Here is a 17,078-nt window from a genome sequence, read left to right on the forward strand (position 1 = left end):
TACCAGTTCAGCAATGAACTAGCTTTCAATAAGCTTTAAAAGAACCAAAACATAAGCTGCCTAGAGTATAACAAACCCATCCATTGAGCATTATATACAACCTTGACATCCATTTTCCATATATTTTTCTGATACCCCTTCCTCTCTTTTGCCTCCCTTTTAATTCTCTTTTCCTCCTAATAGAATTCTTCCCTTAATAATTGATTCTTAACACCTCACTTAGCTTTTAACACCTCACTCACCGGAATCTTCTTTTTACAACTCAAAGTCCCCTACTTGCCTCCCTTGGATTTCTTATTGTATACCACATATCTGATGGTCTCATCACAAAACATTCATCCTAGCGTAAAAGAACTACAGATCCAACACTTGGTAAATCAAAAATAGTTTAAATTAGCAATGTATATATCAATTTTCCTTTCATTGTAATTCTTAAATTCTCAGCATTTAAAATAAACTAGAATGAGGCATGAAACAGAGCATTTAAAGCATTACCAATAGCAGAACACTTCTATTTATCAATCACACAAATCAGTCCTACCAAATTGACTGGATTTCTCTTTATCAACTGAATCCATTCAACACAAATGTAGAATCCAGCACATTCATCCAACATAAAAAAAAAAAAAATTGAAAAACGAAGGTGTCTAATTACCAATGGCAGATAAGGAAGACAAAGAACAAGAGCGAAGAAGAGGAAGACGAAGAACAAGAGCGCAGATGAGGAAGACGAAGAGCAAGAGCGCAGATGGAAGATGAAGAAGAAGACTGCGGCTGTGTGTTTTAATTTTAAAAACTTCCCTCAAAATTTTTTAACCTAATACGTTGTTTCTTTTTCTTTTAAATTTTAATTACAGTACAGATGCTCGTCCAAAACTAAAGGATGGCCGTCCATTCCTTATGGACGGGCGTCCATTACTTACGGGCGGCTGTCCTTACATAATGGACAGGCGTCCATTCCTTACGGACGCTTGTCCATACATGATGGACAAGCGTCCGTTCTTGTCCATACATGATGGATGGGCGTCCATTCCTTACGGACGCTTGTCCATACATGATGGACGGGCGTCCATTCCTTACGGACGTCGGTCCACAATTTATGGACGAGTGTCAAAATTTTTTATTAAATTTTTTAAAACAACATAATGGATGGGCGTCCATTACTTACGGATGCCCGTCCACACGTAAGGGACGCCCGTCCACCATTTATGGATGGGCATCCAAAGTTTTTATTAAATTTTTTTAAAACCACATTATGGACGGGCGTCCATTCCTTACGGACGTCCATCCACACGTTAGGGACGCCCTTCCACAAGTTATGGACGGGCGTCCAAAGTTTTTTTTTTTAATTTTATATTTACATTATGGACGGGCATCCCTTATTTGCGAGCGCCCATTCAAAATTAAGGGACGGCCGTCCATAATTGATGAACGGCCGTCCCTAAATGTTTTTTAATTTTTAAAAACGATTGTTAATGGACAAGCATCCATTAACATATGAACGCCCGTCCAATATTTATGGACGGCCGTCCATAACCTATGAACGACCGTCCCTAATTTTTGTTTATATTTTTTATTACATTTATTGATGGACGGGTGTCCTTTAAATGGGGATGCCCGTCCGTAGTAAATGGACCCCCTTCCATATAATATGGATGGGAGTCCATGTAAGTGAACGGCCGTCCATATTTGATGAACGACCGTTCACTAGAAAAAAAATTAATAATGTCAAACGTGTTTGGTGTGAGTCAGGGGACAAGTAGGCTGGTACAAGATTTCTGTGTAAGTATCCCGGTGTCCGTAGCATTATTGTAAATATAATAACCGCGTCTGACACGCCCTGAATCACTATATTTACTAGTCACTTGCCTCACCACAAGGTTGTATTATCAAATTCATATGCCTTGTCTATTAACCACATTGATTATATAATCCATTAAAAAAATTTCACATCATACTGAAATTGCATGATCATAACTTTTTATTTATTTATTTTTTTTTTTATGATTAGGGGTGTCCAGATCAACTTAGGCATCTCTCAACTAATCCCTCAAGACCCTGAAACTACCGGCTGCATAAGAGCTTTACTGGCTACCCCTATTAGTAACCAAAGAGGGACTCGACCTCACGACATTTTGAGCAATATGTCCAAGAGTCCGTGTCAGATCACTTGACCACTTAGTTCATGCCTAAACTTTCCTTTCGGTAACCTTCTATCAACTTAATAATTATAATTTGTTTTCCATCTCTACTTTAAGTTGTCTCCATCAGGAAGAAGATCGTGAAAAGTCTTGATCCCATCGCCAATTAAATCACTTTAACCAATTCAAATCTAGATAAGGCTTTAGAGAAATAGAATGAAAATTTGTGAAGTACCTTCGAAAATTCTTCATCCGATTTTTGTTTTGTTTGTTAGTTTGCTGTATAAGATATTCCTTGATCACCTCTCTTTCAATGGCACATTTCGCTTACACTTCTCCACCAATAGCCAATCCCTTTTCAATTATAAGCCCTCAGTTTTGTGCTCATACTTATCCGGTTGAACTTGCAATAGTTAAAAAGATTAAGACCATAACCGATGGAAAATTTGTTGTGCAAGATATGAATGTCAACATCCATTTCAAATTGAAAGTTAAGAAGTCGAGCTCTGGCCGCGTTTTAATCAACTCTGCTGGAAACCCCATTGTCACTCCAAGAGAGAAGATCTTGAAAGGAGGTTAGGGTTCACGAATAGAGGATGAAATTTAGAGAGAATTTCAGTTCTTCATTCAGCTAATTTTCGTTAAGTTTAGTAAGTACTGAAGACTCACTTTATCTACCCATTGTCTTTACAAAACGACGTCACACCATCCTACTGTCACTTTGATGAAAACGACACCGCTTAGCAAAACAGGGACAGCCTATACTTTTATATCTAACATCCCCCCTCAAGCTAAACTGGGTTCCAGTTTTAGCTTGACACAAAAAAAAAAAAAAACTTTGCTTTATCATTTGACATAACATTCTGACACATAGCATTCTGATTGCATCACAAATAAAGTCAACAATAAAACTTCCAGCAATCAATGTAGCAGCAATGTTGACAGAGTTTCCAACATTTCAGATTCAACACTTCATTCTGCACTTTTTCATTCAACACTTCATTTCGCACTTTTCAGCAACCAGCAACCAACAATTACACCACATTGCAGATTCAATACTGCTGCACTTCATTATCATATTTCAGATTCAATACTACATTTTGCATTCAACACTTCATTTCGCACTTTTCAGCAACCAGCAACCAACAATTACACCACATTGCAGATTCAATACTGCTGCACTTCATTATCATATTTCAGATTCAATACTGCATTTTGCATTCAACACTTCATTTCGCACTTTTCAGCAACCAGCAACCAACAATTGCACCACACTGCAGATTCAATACTGATGCACTTCATTATCATATTTCAGATTCAATACTGCATTTTGCATTCTGCACTTCATTCTGCAATATCAGATTCAGCACTTCATTCTGCACTTTAGCAATCAACAACCAACAACTTCAGTAACCAGATTTCAAATTCTGCACTACAGCAACCAACAACCAACAATTACACCACATTGCAGATTCAATACTGTTGCACTTCATTATCATATTCAATACTGCAGTTTGCATTCAACACTTCATTTCTCACTTTTCAGCAACCAGCAACCAACAATTACATCACATTTCAGTAACCATAACAACTTCAGTAACCAGGTTTCAGATTCTACACTACAACAATCAACAACCAACAATTGCACCACATCAGATTCTGCACTACAGCAACCAACAACCGACAATTACACCACATTTCAGATTCAGTACTTCAGATCAAACCAATCTTTGTTAGCTAGACAAATTTTTATTATTGTCATCTTTTGCATTAGCTGCTACTACATTCAGTTTGCTCTTTAGTTCACTAAATTGAGCTGCTGACAATGCCTTGGTCATGATGTCAGCAATCTGAATTTTAGAAGGAACATATTGCACTTTAAGTTTCTTGGCAAGCACCTGTTCCCGTATGTAGTGAACATCTATTTCGATGTGTTTAGTGCGAGCATGAAAAATAGGATTTGCAGCCAATGCACCAGCACTCACATTATCACACCAAATGATAGGAAATTGATCAAGTGTAAGTCCTAATTCTGCAAAAAGACTCTGTAACCAGGCTACTTCAGTAGCTGTGTGGGCTAATGCTCTATACTCTGCCTCAGTGGAGGACAAAGCTACTACTTTCTGCTTTGTAGAGCTCCACTGAATGAGATTAGGACCAAGATAAACACAGTATCCACTAGTAGATCTCCTGTCTTCAGGACTGCTGGCCCAATCGGCATCAGCATAACACTCAAGATGTAACGCAGCTGTTGGTCTGAATAATAATCCATGACTAAGAGTACCTTTAAGATATCGTAAAACCCTTTTACAGGCCTGCCACTGTAGAATAGTGGGTGCTTGAAGAAACTGGCTAAGTCTATTGACTATAAAGCTTATATCAGGCCTGGTAAGTGCTAAATATTGCAAAGCTCTTATAGTACTTCGGTAGAGACTGGGACTATCAAAGGGAAGACTATCTTCAAGGGACAATTTAGTGCCTAGAGCTATAGGAGTAGCACAAGGGTGAGCTTCAACCATCTGAGTTTTGGACAGCAGGTCTGAAGCATACTTGGACTGCTTAAGATGAATTCCAGCTAAATTTCTAGTCACTTCTAACCCCAGAAAATAATGAACAGCTCCAAGTGTCTTAAGAGCAAACTGATCATTAAGATTCTTGACCAATTGATGAACAAATTCACTATCAGAACTAGTAATTAAAATATCATCAACATATATAAGAATGTAAGTAACATTGCCTCCTTGTTTGTGGATAAACAGGCTAGTATCTGAAATGGAGTTATGTAAGCCTTTACAAACCAAAGCTTCTTTTAGCTTATCAAACCAGGCCCTAGGGGCTTGCTTTAGACCATAAAGGGCTTTATGGAGTTTACATACATAATTGGACTTGGTGGAATCCAGAAAACTAGGAGGTTGAAGCATATATACTGTCTCATGAAGATCACCATTGAGGAAAGCATTATTTATATCGATTTGCTGAAAATCCCAGTTATAAGTGGCAGCTAGGGTGAAAATAATACGAATAGTAGAAGGCTTGATAACAGGGCTGAAGGTTTCAAAGTAATCTAACCCAGCAGTTTGTTGGAACCCCTTTGCAACTAACCTGGCATTATACTTCTGTAATGTCCCATCAGCATTGAATTTGGTTCTAAAGACCCATTTATTTCCCACTACATGCATATCTGATGTGAAAGGTACAAGAGACCAAGTACCATTAGCTAATAGGGCATCAAATTCTAATTGCATAGCTTGTTTCCACTCAGGTGAATTTGGAGCAGCAGAGACAGTCAGTGGTTCAGGAACAAGAGTGGAGTAGGCATTGTGAGCTAAGAAAACTGCTTTATCTTTGGCCATAGTTGCTGCTGATTTTGCTCTAGTAATCATGGGGTGAATGTTAGGACAAACACCTGACTGTTCAGAAGATACAGAAGATTGCTGCTGGAACAAATCAACTTCAAGAGGGCAAGTGGAAATCGAATGGTCAGAAGGTATAGTTTGTGGAGAATGCAAGAAAGATTCTGAAGTATTTTCTGATGTGGAAGTAGAAGTATGTGAGGATGTTATAGGCAGTGAAACTAATGGTTGAGAATGAGAAGAGGAAGTTGTTGAAGAAGTGACAGATACTGGTTGAGAATAATGGGATACAGTCGGCACTTTTGATTGTGGTAGTAAGGATAAGGACTGAGAGTGAGGAGAAAAATCTAGTGTAGCATGTTTAGACACATGTGGAGAACAATGAGATGGTGAGACAGATTTAGACATGTGTGTAGGACAATGAGATGCAGTGGGAATATTCGACTTAGACAGTGATGACAAGGACTTAGTTTGAGAGCAAGATACATCAAAGGAGCTGTTAGCAGGCCAGGACATAAAAGGAAATTTAGTTGGAGTGTTAGAGCAAGCACTAGTTGGAGAAGGTTCTAAAGGGACAGAAGAATTGAGAAAATCAGTGGAGAAAGGAAAGACAGTTTCATTGAATTTAACACTAGGGGTAATGATTATTTTTCCTTCAGAAGTTAAACATTTAAATCCTTTATGAACTAAACTATAACCCACAAACACACATTTAGAAGAATGAAAGTCAAATTTATGTTTGTTAAAGACTCTTAAAAAAGGAAAACAAGCACAGCCAAACACTTTTAGTGTAGTATAAACTGGATTCCTATGAAATAGAACATAATAAGGAGAAGAATAATTCAAGACTGATGAAGGCATCCTGTTTATCAAAAATACAGCAGTTTCAAATGCATGCCACCAAAAAGATAAAGGCATAGATGCATGAGCAAGCAGAGTCAAGCCAGTTTCAACTATGTGTCTATGCTTTCTTTCACTACGGCCATTTTGTTGATGAACATAGGAACATGAGTGCCTAAATTGAATGCCTTCAGTGGTTAGATAGGGTATAAGACTCTTATATTCACCTCCTTGATCAGATTGAAGACATTTTAATTTGCAATTAAATTGTCGTTCAACTAAATGATGAAATTTAACAAAGATGGATTTAACCTCAGCCTTGGTCCTAAGAGGAAATAACCAGGTGAACCTACTGAAATCATCAAGAAACTGAACATAATATTTAAAGCCTTCTGATGATGCCAAGGGAGAAGGTCCCCAGATATCACTATGTACTAATTCAAGGGGTGCAGTTGCTCTAGAACTTGAAACAGGAAAACTGTTTTGATGCATTTTACCTAACTGACAAGCCTCACAAAAATCAATTGTAGAAATAGGTTTAGACAAAGTTGAGTCAGTTGTAATCATATGATGAACAATTTTCTTAAAAACAGTGGAGTGAGGGTGGCCTAACCTTTGATGCCAAATCATGGAACTATGATTATGAGTATTGGCTAAGTAAATAGATGACATATCACAACTAGGATTTGCAACCTTAGAGAATGTATGATCAGGTATGTAAGACAGCACACAGTCAGGAGTATATACAGAATATGCAACAGGAGCAACCACATTAGTAGTGATGGCATTAGTAACAGTACATGCAGCAGCATTGCAACCAGAAATAAGTTTAACACAATTATCACAAGCACTGCACACATCAGTTTGAATAGTAGAGCATGCAACATCAGTAGATACGATATTCTTAAGAGATGCATTGGAAATGAAATTGTCTTGAGAGCAATCAGAATGTTTTATTGTATTACTAGTACCACATACATCAGTTTGAATTTTAGAGGACTGAAAAATAGCAGACTTTTGATCTTTACTATCTTGAGAACAAACAGAATTCTTTATTGTATTCCTAGTACTACATACATCAGACTGCTGAAAAACAGTAGACATGTGATCTTTAGAAGATACATTTGAAACTGAACTGTCTTTAGTACAATCAGAATGGTTTATTGAAGATTCAGAAGGGATTGATGCAGTGTATATCCTATTCTTTGGTAAGGCAGGCAGATTTGAAAAACAGGAAGAAGATGTGAATTGAGAGGGAAGAGCCAACTGATATAGGCCTGCATTAAGCTCTCCTTGTAGTAAAATTGCCCTGGTGACTTTGTCCTTGACAACACAGCAATCAGAATTAAATTCCACTACAACATTATTGTCTTTGGTGAATTTGGATATACTAAGAAGATTTTTTGTTATTCTAGGGACACAAAGAACATTTTTTAAATGAAGACACTTAGTTTGCAATTGACTAGGTAACAAAGTAAAACAAGTATGAGTGATATGTAAAAACTCACCACTTCCGACTTGAAGTTGACTAGTTCCATCATAATCCTGACTGGTATCAGCTGAGACAAATCAGATGTTACATGATCCGTGGCCCCGGAGTCCATGTACCAGATAGGGTCTTGTGGAGTGGATGAGGAAGCTGTTAAAACCGTCATATTAGGACCACCAGAGGTTAGATTTGAAACTGGAAAGGATGTGTTTGTCACACATGAACCAGCATTGTTCATGTGAGTAGCAAAATGTGCCTGATTGAGATCACCAGAACTCTGAGAAACATTCTGAGATGGTTGAACTGAAAAACCAGAACTCTGAGCTGAACTTGAATTATTGATGCCCTTATAATTCTGAGGTGGTACAGCTGTCAGATTAGGACCTTGATAGCCTTGATAGCTAGGCACATGAAAACCATTATTAGATCTTGGATCAGCAACTTGATAAGTTGAACCAGGAGGCCCACTGTAACTCTGAACTGGACCATTAAAACCTCCGTATTGATTGTGATTACCAGTCATTGTGAAACCACCATTGTAGTTAGAGTTGAAACGATGATAACATTGGATGGCTATGTGTCCTGTTTTGTTACAAACTTGACTTATAGGCCTTCCTCAACCATTTCCTCGGCCACGACCTCTTCCAAATGTGTTATAGGAGACAGGTCCATTATCTCCAAAACTATAACCATATTGTTGAGTAAATGAGGGTTGTGATTGAGGGAATGGATTAAAGTGATTAGGAAAATTCATATGACTGGGTTGAGGGAAAGGTACAGAATAGGAATTATTCACTTTGTGATGACCAACTGTATCAAAAGAGGGTCCAGTGACTTGAGTCATATTATAAGCATTTGTAGGAACAGTGTTTGGTTCTATTGAGGTTTTAGCTTTAACTGTGGACACAGTGTGAGCTGAACTATTGTGAAAGTCAATACAATTGAACTTGTCAAGGCGTATTTCGTACTTTTGGAGCAGAAATTGTGCTTCTTGCAATGACACGGAATCATTAGGTGATTCAATACGTGATGTAAGATTAACAACGACAGCATCATATTCTGGCCCTAATCCATCTAAAATATGTTGTAACAAATCATCCTCTGAAACAATCTGACCACTAGTAGAGAGCTTTCTACAATTCCTGTCATTTTTCTCACATATTCACTAATGCTAAGATTCTCCTTAGTTGTGTTTTGAAGTAAGTTCTTTAAATGTAAAGCCCTAGCTTTTGAATCAGTAATAAACTCCTTTTCAAGAGAAAACCAGATCTCTGTAGAGAACTGACACTTCGAAATTGTTCTAAACATTCCTTCCGAAATTGAAGCAAGAATCCAGCTAACTAAGAACTTGTCAGTTCTTTTCCACAAGGAATAAGCTGGATTAATTTTCTCAATTATCAAACAATCACTAATTTGATCTGTGTTCTTATCCTTCGAATTGTCTATTTTGCAAGAAATTAGAGGAGATGGACATGGAATCAGACCTGTTAAGTGATCTTCCAACTCATGAGCTCCTACAGCGAATAAGACTTGAGAACGCCAGAATCTATAGTTGTCTTTGGTGAGCTTCGGAGTGATGACCTGAAGACTTGATGAAATTGCAGAAGTTGCAGATACTGGCGAGCTGGATGATTGTTGAGCAATCTTCTCAAAATCATCAGATCTTGATCTATCAGAGTTTCCTGCCATTTTTGACGTTAGTCAATGGTGCTCTGATACCATGAAAGGAGGCTAGGGTTCACGAATAGAGGATGAAATTTAGAGAGAATTTCAGTTCTTCATTCAGCTAATTTTCGTTAAGTTTTAGTAAGTACAGAAGACTCACTTTATCTACCCATTGTCTTTACAAAACGACGTCACACCATCCTACTGTCACTTTGATGAAAACGACACCGCTTAGCAAAACAGGGATAGCCTATACTTTTATATCTAACAGCACTGTTCATCCACACCAAATTGGCATGGCACTGTTCATACATCAAAATTTTTTTTTCTTTTTTTTTTTTTTTTTGGTTAACGTTGCATTGAAGCAGTTGTTTCACGCTATTTTGGTGTAAATAGCGTGGGTTGGAGATGCCCTAACAAGGGAGAGAAGTTGGCCAACTTGTTTAGCTCTTTTGGTTTCATCCTTAGTCTTGTTATCAAAAAGCACTCGCCGATTTTCACACAAAGCAATAACATCCTGAAACAATGTTAATATAAATTTGAAAAGTAGCTTATATAAGGCTTTTTACAGAATTAATGTGAACATTTTAAGGATCGTAAAGCTTGAAGATGTTCAGCCTAGAAAATATATGCTAACAAAATAAAATAAAAACAATATCAAATGTGCTTATAATTTTTTACAAGGTAAAGCATAAAGTTTCAAGAAAATAATTCCGTAGTGCTTGTAATTTGACTTGATTTATAATAAATGCCTACTTCCTGTATTTCAAGACCTCAACCAGAACCAAATCACTAGAGAAAATGACAAGCCCATTCATTACAACATGCTGAAAAAGTTTCCTTCTCAAACTCAGTGGCTCTAAATTGGTAACTTTAAATCATAAGGTTAGATTCCTTACATTATATAACAAAGCATGAAATAATGTGATAATTTTACAAAAAGCTCAAGCAAAAGCCTCAATTTGTAGACACAGGATGACATTTTCTTGAGCATCAACAAGCTTGACAATATATTGCAGTATTTATACAAGCCAATTTTGATTCCTATAAATGATAAAAAGTAAAATGAGCAAAGGATAAATCCATTTTGTTGACTGCAAGATAAGGGCTAGAAGAAAATTTTACCCATCTGCTCAAATTATTTATGCAACTAAAGAGTGAGCTTGGTTAAAACATTTCTCAAGTTAAAAAAGTAAGAAATAGAAATCATCAAGTAAATGTTGGGGCAAATGTGTTAGCATTGTTGCCACCAAAAAAATCTCTCGCTAAAATTAGAGACAACTGAAAGGGAAGAAAGAATAAAAAACAATCATGAGGACAGATCTATACGGGCTTTAAAGAAAGTTTAATCATGTAACACTAATTGCAATTATGTAGCAAATACTGGTCCCTCACCAGCAAACCAGTCAATGTATGGAAAATATAGATCCAGTGACAAGATTGGATTGCTAAATCCTATATAAAGTTAAAGATCCCTGATAGTAGAGGGAGTTCCAACCTTAGAGGACCCTAGAACTTCACAAATAAATTCACTCAAAATAAAGACCTTTAAGAAAATAAACAACACGGCTAATAAATCAAACTTAAGTTCAAAAAGAAACCTTTAAAGGATCTGGACAGTCGCGACCCAAATAGTCTTCTAATGTTTCCTCATATCTTCAAGTTCATCCCCACCGGTGAAGACTACAATCATGTAGTCTATAATTTTGCTTCCAAACAAAGTCTGCAAGCTGTGTAGCGCAGCTTGTTCTTCTTGTGAAAAAGGGGTTCTCACTGAGAAAACTACTAGGACTACATGGATACCATCCTTGGCCAATTTAATACATTTGAAAATTTCTTTCCCAATAAATTCAGATTCAGCAGAAAAATCAAAGAATCTTGAAATTACTCATCACATTAGTTTATTTGATGAACAAATTCAGATACAAGAACAAAGTTGTAAACTGTACAATCAAATCCAAGTTACCTACCAGGAGTATCAATAACATTAATGATCTGGCCATCTTTGAGTTCAGTTCTCTGCAATTCACAAGTATTAGTAACACCAGATGAACTAGCCCTGGACTTAAAAGCCCTTCTTCCGAGAATGCTATTCCCGGTGGCACTTTTTCCATTGCCAGTACGCCCAACTAAAACCACAGTCCGTTCTCCACTGGCCACAGACTGTTCTCCACTAGATAGGGAAGGGAGCTCCCAACCATCATCTATCAAACTATCTATCGCACTTCCACCCATTATGTAAAAGATTAAATTACTTCACCCGCAATCCAAAAAATATTAAAAGCACTTTCAATCAATCATTGCAACCCGTGATTTTCTTCTAGCCGCAATCCAAGTTAACACCAAAATTCACTATTCCAACTACCTTCCTATCCGTATGTAACGAAATACTGCACTAACAAACTAAACATACAATCCGAGGTAGCACTGCACAACACAATTCATCCTCAACAATTACATTGACCTTCTTACTCTAATCCATTCCGTTCATTGCATGCTTCATCAATGATCAGTTTGTTTACAAAAAATTGTAAAATTAAGGTATAAAAACAACATTTAAATTCAGTCCTAGTTCACCATCCCCACAAACCCTAACCTAGAGTACAGACACAGTAACAATAATGAGAATTTTTCCCGGTACTGTAAAACGACTATAAATAGATTTGAACAGAAAAAATAACAAAATTCGAATGACGACTACTCCAATTATTTAATATATGTGAATAAAAGAAATTATTATTAAAGTGAGAGCACGTTTGTTCATAATAAATAATTGATATAAACGAGTCAACTAAATTGGGGAAACATTACAGTCTGATCAAAATCGAAATCAACCAATTCGACATAAAATAGCAAAGCAAGTAATTAAAGATTATATTTTTAAATAAAAATAAATTAATTAATTAAAAATTGGTCTGTGAGATTACTTACTTGAGACGAGAGAGAGAGACAGAGACAAGATAAAGAGTTTGCTTCAGAGACTAAGAATTTAAAGTCATAAATATAAAAGAGAAGGTGGATTTTTTTTTTTTTATTATATGACAAACTATTTAAAGAAGCCTTTTTTTTTTTTTTTTTCCCAAATTACAATCTAAGGGTCCGTTTGGTTCATTATTCTAATAGTTTTTAAAATAATATCTTGAAAAAAGTTAAATTGGGTAGGTATTACGATGTAGAATTTGAAAATTAATAAAAATACCTCTTATGCTTGTTTATCTACTAAACACCCTATAATAAAATATTAAAAGTTAACAAAAACACCCTCAACCCACCCATTAAATACGGACAGCCGGTCACCACCGTCGGAGGGTAGCTGGAGTCGCCGTATTGGCGTATGCCTGCTAGATCTTGCCGGTCATGCACCGAAAAGGTCAAATTTACAACTAGATCTGGCCGCATTTGATCGTCAACGACCGCCGTAGATCTAGCCGGAAAAGGCTAATTCGGTACACTACCAGCTAGATTCAGCCGATAGTATGCCATTATACTAGATTCCAACAATGGTGGCTAAAATATGGTAAATGTGGGTTGTTAGGGTGTTTTTGTCAATTTAAAAAAAATTGAATTGTTTAATTAAATTAACAAATTTAAGGGGTTTAAAAAAAATTAAATAATATAGGATAATATATTGAGAATAAGTGAACCAAAAGACAAATTATTTGTTTAACTTTATTGAAAAACTAGAAAGTTTTCCCAAATTATGTACCAAGCGGAGCCTAACTTTTTGTAACTGATTTAGTAGATAAAAAATTTCATCTATTTTTTTTTTTTTTTTTTCTATTTTTACCCTTCACAATTTTTATACCTTCACTCTAACCCTTTTTTTTAACTAATTATCTCATAAAAGAATTTTACATCCAATATTATATTTATAATATGACCACTTTTAAAATATGACTTAAATTTTATATATACTCATAAGTTTTGAAAATATTATAAAATCCCTCTAATAGATAATTTTAATTATCAAAATCTCTGATCAAATATAGAAAGTTTGTTAAGGGATTTATTATACCTTCTGAAAATCATGGGTGTCAATAACATTAATCAATTTTAGGGTTTGTGAAATTTTTATTTCTTTTAATATTTTCACTCGTCCCTGTTTACTAAAATGTTCTTGAATTTATATTTATTAGCTAATAATTAAATAAAAACATTAGGTCTTGTGCTATATGTAAAAGAAAGTGATCGTTATGATGGAAGTCCAAAAAATTCTATACACTTATATAGTTTTATTGATATTGAGCAAAATAAAAAGGATAATTTCATCTGTCCCTTTAAATATTGTCAAATCTTAAACACCTAATGATTTTCAATACCTACTAAATATTTTTTTTTTCGAAATTACTAAAAAAGCCACCAAAATAACCAAAAAAAAAAAAAAAGTTAAATCTATTACAAATATTAAAAAGCTTAATTGTAAAAAATCTCATAATAAGAGGTACTTAATAGCTTTAAAAAATTATTAAGGCGTTTGAGGTTTAACAAGTTCTCACAGGTGGGTAAAATTAACCCACATAAAAATATAATTCTATTGTAATTTATCTTTTTTAATTACAATATTATCATTTATTGAGTGTATTTAAAAAAATAAATAAATTATTATGCATATGTTGCATCTGTAACCAAGCAATAAGGCATGTGTCATAGATCACTCCTTATTTTATTAAGAATACTTATATATTTTTAAAGATATCATCTGTCATTTCAAACATAACTTAATTTGTATAAATGCATAAATTTGTGGAAAATATTATAAAAACTCTTTCTCACATTAAACATCAATAACAGTAACATAACACCAACTCAAGCTCACAATAAAAACTCCCAAACAGATTCCTTTATATAGGAACCAAACCTTATTTCTGTTTGAACCACAAACCTTAATACTAAATTTTATCATAAACTATAACAAGTTCTATTTTGACAAGTCTAAATAAACTAGACTTTTAATAAACTTAAATAAGCTTAGTTTAATCTCTGACAATTTCAAAGCTAAGGAAAAATCAATGAAGATTTGAATTTTTAGTAAGGAATGTTGATTAAAAGAAAATAGCAACTAAACAACATTATTAAAATTAAATATAAATAATTTAATGTATTAAAATTAAAGAATTTGAACTAAATAATTTAGTAAAATTGGAGAGAGAATAGGTTTAATAAACTAGAAAACTAGATTTCTACAATGAATCATAATATATGTAAACTATAACTTGGTCTTAATAGTCGAAGACTTAAGGCACATTAGTATTTTTTTTTTTTTTTTTTTTACTTACTACTCTTATTAATAGTTGGAGAGACTTGAAGACACGTTAGTATCTTGGTTTTGGCATGTTTTTGTCTTTCCTTCGCAATTCTCTTCCATCTGGCCGTGTACACTGCCTGAAAATTCAACAAAGACAAATAATTAAAAGCTATAAAAGATTAATAAAATTCAACATATAATCTAAATGTAAATACTTACCCAATGAGATTCATAGGCTCCCTTTGCCACGTGAAGAAGTGCAATGGTCATTTCATCACATATTCTAAAATTAATGAAGCATTAAATTATGACGTACATATTATCTACATATACTGTGATAATGTTGTGATGCCATAAGAAAACTACATTATTTGATACATGTCTCTAGCTATAATTTCAAATTATTTTTCTCCTAAATTGGTTATTTAAACTCTCTAACTATATAAACACTTATCAAACCAAGACACTTTTATTGTTTTATCATTCATTTATATTAATTGAAAAAAAAAATATTTTTTTATAAATTTATTCATTTATTTTGTGTTACTTCATACTGTATTAAATAATTTATATATTTAATAGTGTTCTTTTCAATACTATCAGTCACTTCCAAATTATGACTTAACTTTCTAAAAATTATGATTGTCAATAAAATTAGTCAATTAGGGTGTATGAAATGCTCTCCTTTAAATATTTTCAAAAGTCTATTTTATTTAAATATTCTTGTGTTTGAATATAAGTTATTAACTGTGTTTATTATATTTATTAGGTAAAAGTATAATAAAAATATTTATTTATCTTTAGTATTATAGCTTAATGTCATGGATACTCACAAGTTGTGAAAAGATTATATAAATGTCTAAATACATCATTAAAATGATCAAAATCACCCTAAAATTAGCAAAAATAGAAAACTTATTAGGGAATTTATGATACTTTGTAACCATTATAGGTGTCGATCTTATTAATCAATTTTCTGGGGTATGAAATTGCAATTCGTTTAATATTTTCACTGTTTCTCTATCCTAAACCATATATTAAAAAAAAAAAAAAAATTTAAGTTTTGTGCTATATATATAAAAGAAGGTGATTGTGTGTGTACAAAAAACTCTATGCACTAATTCATCGATGTTGACCGAAATAAAAATAAAAAGGATAATTTCATCAGCCTCTTCGGATATTGTCAAAGCTTAGGTGTCGACTAATTTAAAAAAACCATTAAATATTTCTAAAAATTACAGAAAAGTTCATTTTTTGTATGAAAGATCTTAGGATATGAGATATTTAATAGTTTTTGAAAATCATTAAGTGTATGAAATTTAACGGTTCTTAGAGGCTGTTGGAATTAACCCAAATGAAAATATAATTCTGTTGTAATTTATTTACTTTAATTATAATATTAACATTTATTTGAGTATATTTACAAAGGAAAAATTATCATGCATTTGTTGCATATGCAACCAAGTAATAAGGCATGCGACATCGATCACTCTTTACATATTATTTTTATTAAAAATATTTAAGTATTTTTAAATATCCTATTTATTTTTTATATGAGCCAAAATTCATACTGGACCCTATCAGGCCCAATAACAAAAGGATCATTTCAGTGTCTAGGATACAATCCAATGCCACAATCCAACTCTAGTTGGACCCACATCAAAACCCATCATGTGGAAAGACCATTCAATGAGATAGCCCATTATCTAAGAAGAACCATTCTATGAAACAACCCACTCTATGAGCCGGTCCACACCAAGAGTTAGATCGCTGCACGAGTTGGGCTATTTTACGAGTTGGATCACTCTACGATTAAGGCTAGCTTACGAATTGGGCCAACCTACATTCTGGGCCGCTCCATGGGTTGGGCCACTTTACGGGTTAGGTTGACCTAGACTCTGGCCCACCAGTCTATACTCATTCAACAATAGGATTTAAGTCCCATACAAATCCTAGTTCATCAAAGACTCATAGTCTTACATGAACTAGTACTCCTAGTCTTACTTAGACCAGTACTATGAGTTTCCTATTAACTCAAACTCCTGATACTATGTGAACTTCGAATTCTACAAGGACTCAAACTATCATAGCCCATTATATAAACAGAGGTTCGCCCTCTCATTGTGAATTCAATCACAACCACTCTCTAGCTTACTAAGTTCTTCAATGGGCAAAACAAAGAACTAGTTTTTTAATTGGTGAAGGTGTGTTCTCAATGCAACTCTCAACTTATTGCCAACTGGAAGAAATTGTACGACTCTTTAGATAAATAAGAAATGAAAGAGAAATTAGGAGAGTTTGGGAGAAGAAGAAAGTCTAGAAATGAAAAGTTTGACTGTTTGAGA

The 17,078-nt window shown here is 34.3% G+C and overlaps 1 pseudogene; it reads right to left on the bottom strand.

Moving 5' to 3' along the window:
• Positions 1-9,861: 9,861 nt before the first annotated feature.
• Positions 9,862-12,243, bottom strand: LOC116143496 (annotated as a pseudogene).
• Positions 12,244-17,078: the final 4,835 nt, after the last annotated feature.

Source organism: Pistacia vera, unplaced genomic scaffold (assembly GCF_008641045.1).
Source record: "Pistacia vera cultivar Batoury unplaced genomic scaffold, PisVer_v2 Contig430, whole genome shotgun sequence".
In the NCBI taxonomy this organism is placed as follows: Eukaryota; Viridiplantae; Streptophyta; class Magnoliopsida; order Sapindales; family Anacardiaceae; genus Pistacia; species Pistacia vera.